Below are 12,505 nucleotides of genomic sequence, written 5' to 3'. Positions count from 1 at the left end.
GTGGACAGACCTGTGCTTTGATTGTAATTAACAAAACATGGAATAATAATAGGCTGTTATTCCTATACTTCTGTAAGACCGTCTTCTAGCATACTCATTCTCAGACATTTCTTTATGGCTTGATAAACTGGCCATGTTGGGAAAGTCCATATACCCTCTAGGAACTGTAGGTGGCTTTTAGACATTGAACATGGCCTCCAGCTTAGAGGGCCCCCAGGGTCCCCAGTCCTATGAATGCAAAGAAATGAATTCTGCCAACAACCTGAGTGAGCTTGGAGGATTCTTCCCCATTCAAGCCTCCAGATGAGAACACAGCCCAGCCAATACTTTGCAGCCTTGTCAGACCACAGAGGACTAAGCTGGAATCTTAAGTCACTGAGACTTTGAGATCATATATTATGTATTATTTTAAACTACCACATTTGTGGTAATTTGTTGCACAGTAATAGAAAACTAATAAACTGCTGCAGCCATGACAGTTAAGAGAAGTGTCTGACAGTAAGGCACATGTGGCCAGCATGCAGTTTGTGTGTGTGTGCAAGGTACCTGCTCAAAGTTCAGTGAGATTATTTATAAGGGAAAGTGGAGGTAGGAGGAAGAGGGGCTGTTCCACAGTATGAGCCAGGGAAGAAATAGGGAAGGAGAAGGCATCTAGGTAACCCTTCTCCTTCAGTTCATTCTATAAAGACACATAGCTGTGGAGTCTGTGGCCCTCCTAATAGGCTGGAACGATCTCATCCTGCATATTAAATGTAAATTACTATTTTGTCCCTTCATTTGATTTTTTATATGAGAACAGCAGATATCTGTGAAAGGCTCAAAAATATAACTAATGGTAATCTTGTAGAAAATGGGGAGGGATGTCCCCCAGGAAGTAATAAAGTAAAAGAACCTCTGAAAAGAGAAGTAGGGGAAACAACCCAAATCAGTAAGTTTCACAGATAGAAAATGGAGCTCCAGATTTTCTTTAAGTTCAGGAAGGAGGAACAATCAGAATAGTTCCTGCTTTACACAGGACAAGTGTTGAAAAAATCTTTCTTTAAAAAATGCTGCAAAGATGATTGGGGGAAGCAAAGAGTTTATTTGAGATCACAGTGTCAGTATCCTTTCTGTAGTTCAAAGTGGGCCAGAAAGGTCTGAGATGACCAATTCTTCAGAACTTGTTTCTAGAAACAATGTAATCACGAACTCATCATATCCAATGTGTTTCCTCAGAGATTGGTGACTTGGGGTTAGCAGGGATGATGATAGGTAACCAATACAACAGAAATGGGTCATTTCTTTGATCACAGGAGAGAGGTATCCAATTTTCTAATTTATCCAGCTTCCATACCATATCACATTTCTTTTGGATATATATGTCAGAGTAGAAAAGCTGGGTCATGTGAAAATTCTTTTTAATTTTTTGAGGAACCATGAAACATTTCTACAGCACTTTACATTTCTATCAGCAATGTACCAGCATTCTAATTTCTCCAGATCCTCCCACTATTTTCCATATTTTTTGAGAATAGTGCTGGTTAGCTATTTATGTATCTTCTTTGAAGAAATATCTATTCACATCCTTTCCATTTTTGAACTGAGTGTAGTTTTTATTGTTGTTGACTTGTAGGAGTTCTTTATACATAGTAGATATAAATCACTTACCAGATATATTATTTGCAAATATTTTTCCCCGTTCCATGGGTTGTCCCCCCACTCTCTTGAGTGAATCCTTTGACACACAAAAGTTTAAATTTTAAGGAAGTCCAATTTTTCTGTTTTTTCTCGTCTACACTTTTGATGTTGTTATACTTAAGAAACCATTGCCAAATCCAAAGTTGTGAAGATATTTCCCTGGTTTCTTTCCTAAGAGTCTTATATAGTTTTACCTTTTCAACTGAAGCAAACATACATTCTTGCTTCTCTTTTTGATATCTCTTCCTAAATAAAATCTGAAAAATAGATTTCATGATTCCAAACTTTGTAATCTTTTTCAAATTGCTTAACGTCTCTGAGTCTCAATTTAATTATCCCCGGAGGGATAACTTTACAAGGTTGTTGTAAGAGTTCTATATTTAAACATAGCTAGTATGTATAACGCCTAGCACACTAGAGCTCAATAATCCTATGTAGTCTTCTTCCTTCCTTCAAAGGACTTTCTCTTCCAGGACCTGCCAGCATCAATTATTCCACCTATCTTACTGCTTGCTTATGGATAGTCAAGCCCAGGGCCCCAAGTCTCCTATCTTAGCTTCAGAGGGCTCACTTGTCCTCCCTTCCCTTATGTCCTTTGCTCTAATAGAAGTTCCTGCCTCCACAAATATCCAGCCTCGAGACAACCTGGGCTACCACGGAAAATACATTTTCTAATGGGGTCGGGGAAGGAATGGACAAAGGCAGCAGCCCCACAGGGCCCCAGCCTCTCGATCACCTTGGAGGGGCACAATTTAGGGCACACTGAGCCCTAAAAAGGTCAAGGCTAAAGTCCTTTGGGCATATGGGAAGTTACTCCTGGCCTAGATCCCGCAGCAGGGTCCTCTCCTTCCAGTCAGAGGTTCATTCCAGGCAGTTCCAGGGCACAGTCTAAGGTATTCCTTTATACAGCGGTCCTCTGTGGGGTCCATCCCCACCGCGCAGGCTCCTGAGGCTCCCCTGTCTTCTCAAACGGTCTTCCACTGAGACACCACCAGAGACCACCCTTGCCCTCCGGTAGTTATACAGAAGGTCTCTGTGGGTAGACAGTGCCTCCACGCTGTGCCTCCCCATGGCAGCAAATGCAGAGACAGCCCTGGGAGTCTCCGTTCACACAGGGGTCCTCCATGGGGGCGGCTCCCTGCACGCCTCCGGAACTTTCCCAAGGGGCAGAGGCAGGGACACTCGGGGGGTTATCTACTTACACAGGGACTCCCTTAGGGGCGGCTCCCACACAACACCTCAGAGTCCCCGGAGGGTTGTCCGCGGCCCGCAGACCCGTCCCGTAGGGTGCCTGCCGTGTCCCCGCCGCCCCCGCCCCCGCTTACCGGGACCGTCAGGGTGCGGGACGCGGGTCCGGGGCCGGCGGACTCTACACCGCGGACCCCGCGCCGCCCATGGCCACTCGGGAGCCGGCGTGCTGGGGCCGAGCGCCGGGAGCAGGCGGCGCAGGCGGAGCAGCAGGCTGAGGCGGCGGCGGCGGCGGCGGCGGCGGCGCGCGCTCCCCAAGCACACCCACCCTCCCTGTCTCCCGCCCCATGCGCTGCGGCGCGTGCGCCCGCGCCAGAAGACCTCCGCGGGCCGGTGGGCGCGCGTCGCGCTCCGCCCTCCCGCGCCTCGAGGCGCGGCCCTCGCAGCTTAGCTTGGCGACCTCGCGCAGGAATGAGGCGCTGAGGGACCGCAGGAAGGCGGCGCCCGGCTCCGACGACCTGTGGGTCCGGGTGCCAGTGGGCGCCCCCGACCAGCTCCCCGCTCTGCGGCGCCGGGTCTTCGGCAGCCGGGCAGCCGACGGCAAGGTCAGTGCCGGCCCGAGGAGGCGTCTCGGAAGGGGGCTCCGCGGCGGCTCGTGGCTCCTGCCCGCCCGCCGAGGCGAAGCGTCCTGCAGCCCGCACCTGCCTGGGGAGGTGAGAATGACTCATCCAAGCGGCCTCGGCCGGGGGCCCTCTCCTCTCTCGCCAAGCCCAGCTGCCCAGTCAGGCCTCCGGGGGGACGACCCGCGCGTTAGGGCACTCACCTTCGCAGTACCCCACTGCGGAGTGTCTAAATGAGCCTTCACAAAGCGCCCTGCTGCCCCCACTCTTCCTGCGTGCTGCTTTCAGAGGTTATTGGTCTTCCATCTCCAGCAGCAAAGCTGTACCTTGTTGTGACCCACTCGCTCTGCTGCTGCAGTCACATCCCTCATCCCTTAAGTTTCATTGTCATGAAACTTACCAATAAGGAATATAAAGGACAGTACTATATATAGCTATCCACCTTTAAACAAAACGCCAGATACTAAACACTCTACGTGTATTAATTTAAACTTCCCAACATGACCATGAAATCCTAAATTTCATTGCTTTGATTATACAGATGCAGAAAGTGAGGCACAGAGAAATTAAGCAACAAGCCTAAGGTCACAAAGCTAATACATGGAATCTAGGTATTCTGACTCCACAGCCCATTCTCCTATTTGTTTTACTGTACTAACTCCAGGGCTGCCTTGAGGATGTGCATCAACCCACAGAAATTTTTTTTTTTGCAAGGATACTGATTATGTAAATAATTTTACTAAAATTTGTGTTATGGAATTCATGGTCCTATGTGAGGTATACTTCCATATTAGTTTGCTATCATATCAGTGCAGGTAAAGATTCTTGGTAAGATGCACCATGCTGGCTAATTTTACACCCCACACATGAGGGAAAGGTAATGATAGTATTCTTATTCATAAAGCCAAAACTTTTCAGAACCTGTGTGTCTTGAAATAATATAGGTCTTCTTGCCTAATTTCCTAATACCATTTATTTGAATTTTTTTAATTTTGTTCATATTCATTTTTTTAACATTTATTTACCTTTGAGAGACAGAGGCAGAGCATAAGCAGGGGAGGGGGAGAGAGAGATACAGAATCTGAAGCATGCTCTAGGCTCTGAGGTGTTTGTTAGCACAGAGCCCAACGCAGGGCTTGAACCCACGAACTGCGAGACCATCACCCAAGCCGAAGTCAGACGCTCAACCGACCGAGCCACACAGGCGCCCCCAATACCATTTATTTAATGCAAGTTATATCATTACTTATGACACCACATCATCCATCTTGCGAGCTGTGAATACTGGCTTCTCAAGTTCTCTCAAAACTTAAATTTAAAAAAAAAGAAAATAGGGGAACAAGTTAGATGGAGAAGTAGGGACACTTGGATTTTCCTCATCCCTCAAACACAGCTGTATTGAGGTCAGATCACTTGGAACACCCAGGAAATAGATTTGTGGAGCAGCAGAAGGATCTCCACAGTTGGAGGGAAACAGCTTGGCAAGATCGAGGTGCATGTGAGTTGGGGGAGATAAAAGGTGCAGCTATGGAGGAGAGGGAACACTTTCTGTGGAGAGACAAAAAGAGAAAGAGAGGGGTTGTGAAAGTGTGGCATTGAGTTAGCATAAGAGGAAAACCTCTCTGGACCATGGGCTGGGCAGTGAGAAGTACAGAGTGTACTAGTTCTTTTTTGCAAACAGCCTTTGGAGCTGAAACTCTGAAGTTTTCGAAGTGTGCAACTTTCTCTGGAGCAGAACCTTGGTGCACACTCCTAGGAAGCAGGGAGCTGACTCTGGAGTGCATAATGTGGTGTAGTGATCTCTGGTGTGCACTGGGAGAGAACAGTCCCCTTCTCAGAATACTCTGGGAAGAGGGTCTATTGCCTCCCCAAGGACGAAAGAACCTTTAGGTACCAGCCAAAGGCATTTCCTCATCAGGGTGAAAAGGCTCTTCTCCAGAGGAGGGGAGTGGTTCTGTGCAGTGCTGGGTCCTTTAAGACTTTAGGTTTTGATTCCCAGCCAAGCACCAAGAAGAAGATGCAGGAGAATTGTGATGCAGGGCAAGCTGACTTCCCTTGCTCTTCTGTAAGGGCTACTTGAACAGCATGGGTTGAGATCCCTGGTCCCAGGAGGAGAGATTGGGATGATGCCATTTCCCCCCACACACACCAGCTTTGTGGGACTTCAGAGAGCAGCACAGTGGCCCCAGTGGAGGCAGGACATGCTTACACCAAATCCTGCCCCTCTGTGCCTGTCAACTGCTGGAGCAAGACTGACCCAATGCAGCCAGCCTGTTCTCCAGACCAGCACAGCCACCAATCCCAGACACCAACAGACAACTGGCTTTTTTGGTTTTGTTTTTTCTCTTTCTTTCCTTCCTCTTCTTTTTTTCTTTTGGAATCAGGCTCATAGTGTCTGATTTGTTTTTTGTCATTTATCATATATATATATATATATATATATATATATACACACACACACACACACACACACACACACACACACACACATATAAATCATTTTTTTCTCAGGCTTTTTTATTCTATTTCCCTCTTTTTTTCTTCTGCTTTTTTTCTAATTTTTTTTCCTTTCTCTTTCCTTGGAATCAGCCTTATGGTTTTTTGATTTTCTGTTTGGTTTTCTTGTCTTTTTTAAATGTTTATTTATTTCTGAGAGAAAGGGGAGTGGAGGGCCAGACAGAGGGGGACAGAGGATCCAAAGCAGGCTCCACGCCGACAGCAGAGAGCCTAATGTGGGACTCAAACTCACAAACTGTGAGATGGTGACCCAAGCCGAAGTCTGACACTCAACCAACTGAACCACCCAGGCACCCTACTCTGGTTTTCTTTTCTCCCCTCTCCTTTTTCTCTTGTTATGAACCAGGCTTCCCACCCACCCCCCTTTTTTTTCTAGGTTACTTCAACAAACAAATCAAGGCACACCTAGTTAAAGGTCCAAACATTCCACCACTGCAAGCAAGGAGGAGCTCTGTAGAGGAAAGACCAGTGCTATAGAACAGCCAAAATTCAACAGCAGAGTGCATGCAACATACACCAGAAACACTCCCTAGAGTACCAGGCCCTGGTCAGTGTATAACCCCTTTTTAATATGGTAGTACTCTCAGGTGCAGGACACATAACAACTTTTCAAAACATGCAAATGACAAAAACATAGCCAAAATGACAGGATGGAGGAATTCTCCCCAAAGAAAGGTCAAGAAGAAATCACAGCCAGAGACCTGCTCAAAAGAATAGGTGAAATAGAAGATACAATTATGGAAAATAATGAAGCTGGAAAAAAGGAAAAGAAATTACTAGATCACGAGGGGAGAATTAGAGAATTAAGTGATTCCATGAAATGAAACAATATTCATGTCATAGGAGTACCAGAAGAAAAAGAGTGAGGAAAGAGGCAAAAGGTTTATTTGAACAAATTATAGCTGAGAACTTCCCTAATCTGGGGGAAGGAAACAGGCATCTAAGTTCAAGAGACACAGAGAACTCCCTTCAAAATAAACAAAAATAGGTCAACACCACGACATATAGTGAAACTGGCAAAATACAAAGATAAAGAGAGAATTCTGAAGGCAGCTAGGGACAAAAGTTCCTTAACCTAAAGGGTAAACACATAAGGTTAGTAGCAGACCCATCCACTGAAACTTGGCAGGCCAGAAGGGGGTGGCAGGAAATATTCAATGTGCTGAATAAGAAAAATATGCAGCCAAGAATCCTTTATCCAACGAGGCTGTCATTCAGAATGGAAGGTGAGAAAAAGACTTCCCCAGACAAAAACTAACAGTTTGTGACCACTAAACCAGTCCTACAAGAAATTCTAAGGGGGACTCTCTGAGTGGAAAGCAGCAAAGACTACAAAGGACCAAAGAACATCACCAGAAACATGAAATCTACAGAGAACACAACGGCACTAAATTCATTTCTTTCAATAATCACTCTGAATGTAAATGGACTAAATATCCCAATCAAAAGACATGGGGATTCAGAATAGATTAAAAAAAACAAAAACAAGATCCATCTATATGCTGCCTACAAGAGACTTATTTTAGACCTGCAGATTGATGTGAGGGGATGGAGAACCATCTGTCATGCTAATGGACATCAAAAGAAAGCCAGAGTAGCCATACTACTATCAGACAAGCTAGATTTTAAAATAAAGACTGTAACAAGAGATAAAGAAGGGCATTATATCATAATTAAGGGATCTGTCAAGAAGAGCTAATAATTGTAAATATTTATGCCCCAACTTGCAGAACCCAAATATATAAATCACAAACATAAGCAAACTTATTGATAATAATACCGTTATTGTAAGATAATTTAATACTCCACATACAACAATGGACAGATTATCTAAGCAGGAAATCAACAAGAAACAATGGCTATAAATGACACCTGGACCAGATGGACAAACAGATATATTCAGAACATTTCATCCTAAAGCAGCAGAATACACATTCTTCTCGAGCGCACGTGGAACATTCTCCAGAATAGATCACATACTGGGTCACAAATCAGCCCTCAACAGGTACAAAAAGATTGAGATCAAACCATGCATATTTTCAGATCACAATACTCTGAAACCTGAAATCAACCCCAAGAAAAAATTTAGAAAGCCCCAAATACATGGAGATTAAAGAACATCCTATTGGAGTGCCTGGGTGGCTCAGTTGGTTAAGCCTCTGACTTTGGCTCAGGTCATGATCTCACTGCTCTTGAGTTTGAGCTCCACTTTGGGCTCTGTGCTGACAGCTCAAAGCCTGGATCCTACTTCAGATTCTGTGTCTCCCTCTCTCTGTCCCTCCACCCCCCCCTCAAAAATAAATATTTAAATTTTTTTTTTAAAAAAAGAACATCCTACTAAAGAATGAATGGATTAACCAGTAAATTAAAGAAGACATTTAAAAATACATGTAAGCAAATGGAAATGAACACACAACAGTCCAAACCCTTTGGTATGCAGCAAAATCAGTCTTAAGAGGAAAATACATTGCAATTCAGGCCTCTCTCAAGAAGCAAGAATGGCCCCAAGTACATAACCTTACCTTACAACTAAATTAGCTAGAAAAAGAGCCCCAAATAAAGCCCAAGGCCAGCAGAAAAAGGGAAATAACAAAGATTGGAACAGAAATAAATGATACACAATAAAAAAAAAAAAAACCCAGTAGATCAATGAAACTAAGAGTTGGCTTTATGAAAGAATAAACAAAATTGATAACCCCCTAGCCAGGCCTCTCCAAAAGAAAAGACAGAGGAGCCAATACATAAAATCAAAAATGAAAGAAGAGAGATCACAACCAACAACATAGAAATGCAAACAATTATAAGAGAGTACTATGAAAATAATATATGCCAACACTGGAAAATCTTAAAGAAATGGACAAATTCCTAGACAGTCACACACTACCATAACTCAAACAGGAAGAAATAGGAAAATTTGAACAGGACCATGATTAGCAAAGAAATTGAATCAGTTATCAAAAAAATATCCCAAAAAATAAGAGTCCTGGGTCTTCTACCTAGGGGAATTCTACCAGACATTTATTTTTACCAGACATTTATTTTTTTAACATTTTATTTTATTTTTTGAGAGACAGAGAGAGACAGAGCATGAGCAGGGGAGAGAGGCAGAGGGAGACACAGAATCCAAAGCAAGCTCTAGGCTCTGAGCTGTCAGCACAGAGTCCAAGTAGGGAGGGACAGAAAGGGAGGGAAAGAATCCCAAGCAGGCTTCAAGCTCTACTCTGTCAGATGACCATGAGATCATGATCTCAGCTGAAATCAAGAGTGGATGCTTAACCAACGGAGCAACCCAGGCACCCCTCTGCTTATTGTTAACCAAACAGTGTAACAACCAGTGAGAGAAACTTTATTTTTTTGAAAACATAAAAATTTATTTTAAGGAAAAAGATGTCTTGAGCTACTTAATGTTGAAGTTTTGTTAACCCACAAATTTTTTTTAATTTAAAATCAAGTTAGTTAACATACATTGTTAACATAGTTAACATACCTCTTGGCTTCAGAGGTAGAACCCACTGATTCATCTCTTAAATATGACACCCAGTGCTCATCCCAAAAAACTGCCCTCCTTAATGCCCATCACTCATTTAGCCCATCCCTCTACCCCCACTCCTCCAGCAATCCTCAGTTTGTTCTCTGTATTTATGAGTCTCTTATGGTTTGCCTCCCTCTCTGTTTTTATCTTATTTTTTCTGCCTTTCCCCTATCTTCATCTTTTGTTTCTCAAATTCCACATATGAGTGAAATCATATGATATCTTTCTCTGATTGACTTATTTCACTTAGCATAATATACTTTAGTTCCATCCATGTTGTTACAAATGGCAAGATTTCATTCTTTTCATTGCCAAGTAGTATTCCATTGTGCACACACACACACACACACACACACACACACACACACAAACACCTCATTTTCTTTATCCATTCACCAGTCGATGGACATTTTGGCTCTTTCCATACTTTGAATATTGTCAATAGTGCTGCCATAAACATTGGGGTGCATTTGCACAGGCAACAAAAGAAAAATGGACTTCACCAAAATTAAAAATTTTGTGCATCAAAGGACACTATCAAGATTGTGAAAATACAAATCATATATCTGATAAGGGATTTGTATCTATAATATATAAAGAACTCTTACAACTTAGGGTAGTCTGGGTGGCTCAGTCAGTTAAACGTCCGACTTTGGCTCAGGTCATGATCTCATGGCTTGTGAGTTTGAGCCCTGCATGGGGCTCTGTGTTGACAGCTCAAAGCCTGGAGCCTGCTTCAGATTCTGTGTCTCACTCTCTCTGTGCACCCCCCCACCCCCTGCTCATGCTCTCTCTGTCTCTCAAAAATAAATAAACATTTTTTTTTTAATTTTAAGAACTCTTACAACTTAATAACAGACCACCATATTCTAAAATGGGCAATGGATCTGAAAGATGTTTCTTCAAAGATACACAGATAACCAGTAAGTACATAAAATGATGTTCATCAAAGAAATGCAAAATCAAAACTACCATGAGATATCACTTCATATCCACTAGAATGGCTCAAATCAAAAAGTCAGGTAACAACAAGTGCTAGCAAGGATTGGAGAAATGAAACCCTCATACACTGCTGATGATACTGTAAAATGCTGCAGCCACTTTGGAACACAGTCTGGGAATTCCTCAAGTGATTAAACATAGAGCTACCATAGGACCCAGCAATTCTACTCTTAGGTATATTTTCAAGAGAAATAAAAATATGTCCACACAGAAACTTGTACATGAATATTTAGAGCAGCATTATTCATAATAGCCAAAAGGTGGAAACAACACAAATATTCATCAATGGATGAGTGGGTAAGTAAAATGTGGTATACCCATAGAAATATTACTCAGCCATAAAAAATGAAGTACTGATACATACTATGATGAACCTCAAAAACATAATGCTAGGTGAAAGAAGTGAATCAAAAAATATCACATATTATATGAGTCCACTTATGTGAAAGTCCAGAACAGGGTAATCTATAGAGACAGAAAGTAGATTAGTGGTTGCTTAGAGTTGGGGGTTGGGGAGGCCCTAGGGGTGATAACTAAAAGGTATGATGTTTCTTTTTTAGGTGATTAAAATGTTCTAAAACTATAGTGATGATTATACATATCTGTGAGTATACCAAAAACATTGAATTGCATACTTTAGATAAATCTGGTATGTATGGTATGATATGGGAATTATATCTCAATAAAACATTTTTTTGAAGTGTACGCATTCAGGAGTAGAGAGATCTATGTTCAGATACCAAACCTGAGGTTAGTAGATAGCTGTCTGTTGATGGGTTCTTAATATCTCTTGAGTCTTATTCTCCTCATCTGTGAAATGGGAATTAATTAAAATAATGCACATAAGGCACTTAGCATGCCTAGAATAAAGTATATATCTAACAAGTGTCAGCTATTATATTACCCAATTTGCAAAACTTTTCAATTCTGGAATCCTAGTTTCACAAACATTGCTACGCCATTTATATAATATTCTCTTTAAGTCTATAGCCCTGAGGATACAGTAAGAAGATATATAGGAAGTCTGTATATTGTGTATGATGCTGTGTTAGCTTGGAAATGTAGACTTTTTTAGAGAGAGTTTTTTTAGAGAGAGAGAGGGGGAGGGGGAGAGAATCCCAAGAAGGCTCTGTGCTGCCAGCTCAGAGCCCCACACAGGGCTTGACCTCACAAAGTGTGAGATCATTACATAAGCGAAAATCAAGAGTCGGATGCTTAACCAACTGAGCCACCCAGGTGCCCTGGAAATTTAGACTTTCTAATTCTGCCATTGACTCACTCCTTTTAATCTTCTACCCATGACCTCAGACTTATTCATCAAATCAATTCTCTGTTTGGATTAATGAGCTGTCTTCCATTCACAAATGACAGACACCTAATTCAAATAAATTTGAAGGAAGAAAAGAAATGTATTGGCTCATATAACAGGAAACTGGGAAATCCAGTGCTGGAGTTGAGTTCACATATTCAAAAATTTTCATTTCTCTGCAACCTTGGATCTGATTTTCTCTCTGTGATGCCTTTCACTGGCAGAGTATCTCTTTAACCAAAGTTTAGTCAGGTTCCTCCAAACTCTCTTCTCAACCAAGCCCTAACTTTTGGGCTTCTGTGTTCATCCCTGCATTGTCGAATTATGGCAAGAGCCCTACTGAGTCAGTTTCTCAGGATCTCCCATCCTTCATATCTCATTCCCCTCAATATCTGATAGGGCTCCTCATCTTCCACCATCCCCCCTGTGAGGTCTGATCTTGCTGGCCTGCCTTCAGCAAGAATCCTGTTAGGTTGTTTTTCTAGACTCCTCCCTTACCCTTGATGTTTCCGCTTAATTTTCCCTCCCCTACCCTACTCCTTGGCTATAAATTCCCAATTTTCCTTGTTATATTTGGAGTTGAGCCCAGTATCTCTACTGCAAAACCCCATTATAGTGGTCCCTATGTATATTATGATAGTCCCCCCTAAGTAAAGTCTG

The 12,505-nt window shown here is 42.6% G+C and overlaps 1 long non-coding RNA gene across 1 annotated transcript in view; it reads right to left on the bottom strand.

Annotated features, from left to right (window-relative positions):
• Window positions 1-3,175, bottom strand: part of LOC121034616 (uncharacterized) — a 138,289-nt gene extending 135,114 nt beyond the window's left edge. Inside the window, exon 1 of the long non-coding RNA XR_005792530.1 lies at window positions 3,003-3,175. This is a non-coding gene — a long non-coding RNA (uncharacterized LOC121034616). The remainder of the gene's footprint in view (window positions 1-3,002) is intronic.
• Between the last annotated feature and the right edge of the window lie 9,330 nt (window positions 3,176-12,505).

Source organism: Herpailurus yagouaroundi, unplaced genomic scaffold (genome assembly GCF_014898765.1).
Source record: "Herpailurus yagouaroundi ecotype Mexico unplaced genomic scaffold, PumYag 160, whole genome shotgun sequence".
NCBI classification, from domain to species: Eukaryota; Metazoa; Chordata; class Mammalia; order Carnivora; family Felidae; genus Herpailurus; species Herpailurus yagouaroundi.
This window is presented reverse-complemented; position numbering and strand designations above follow the sequence as displayed.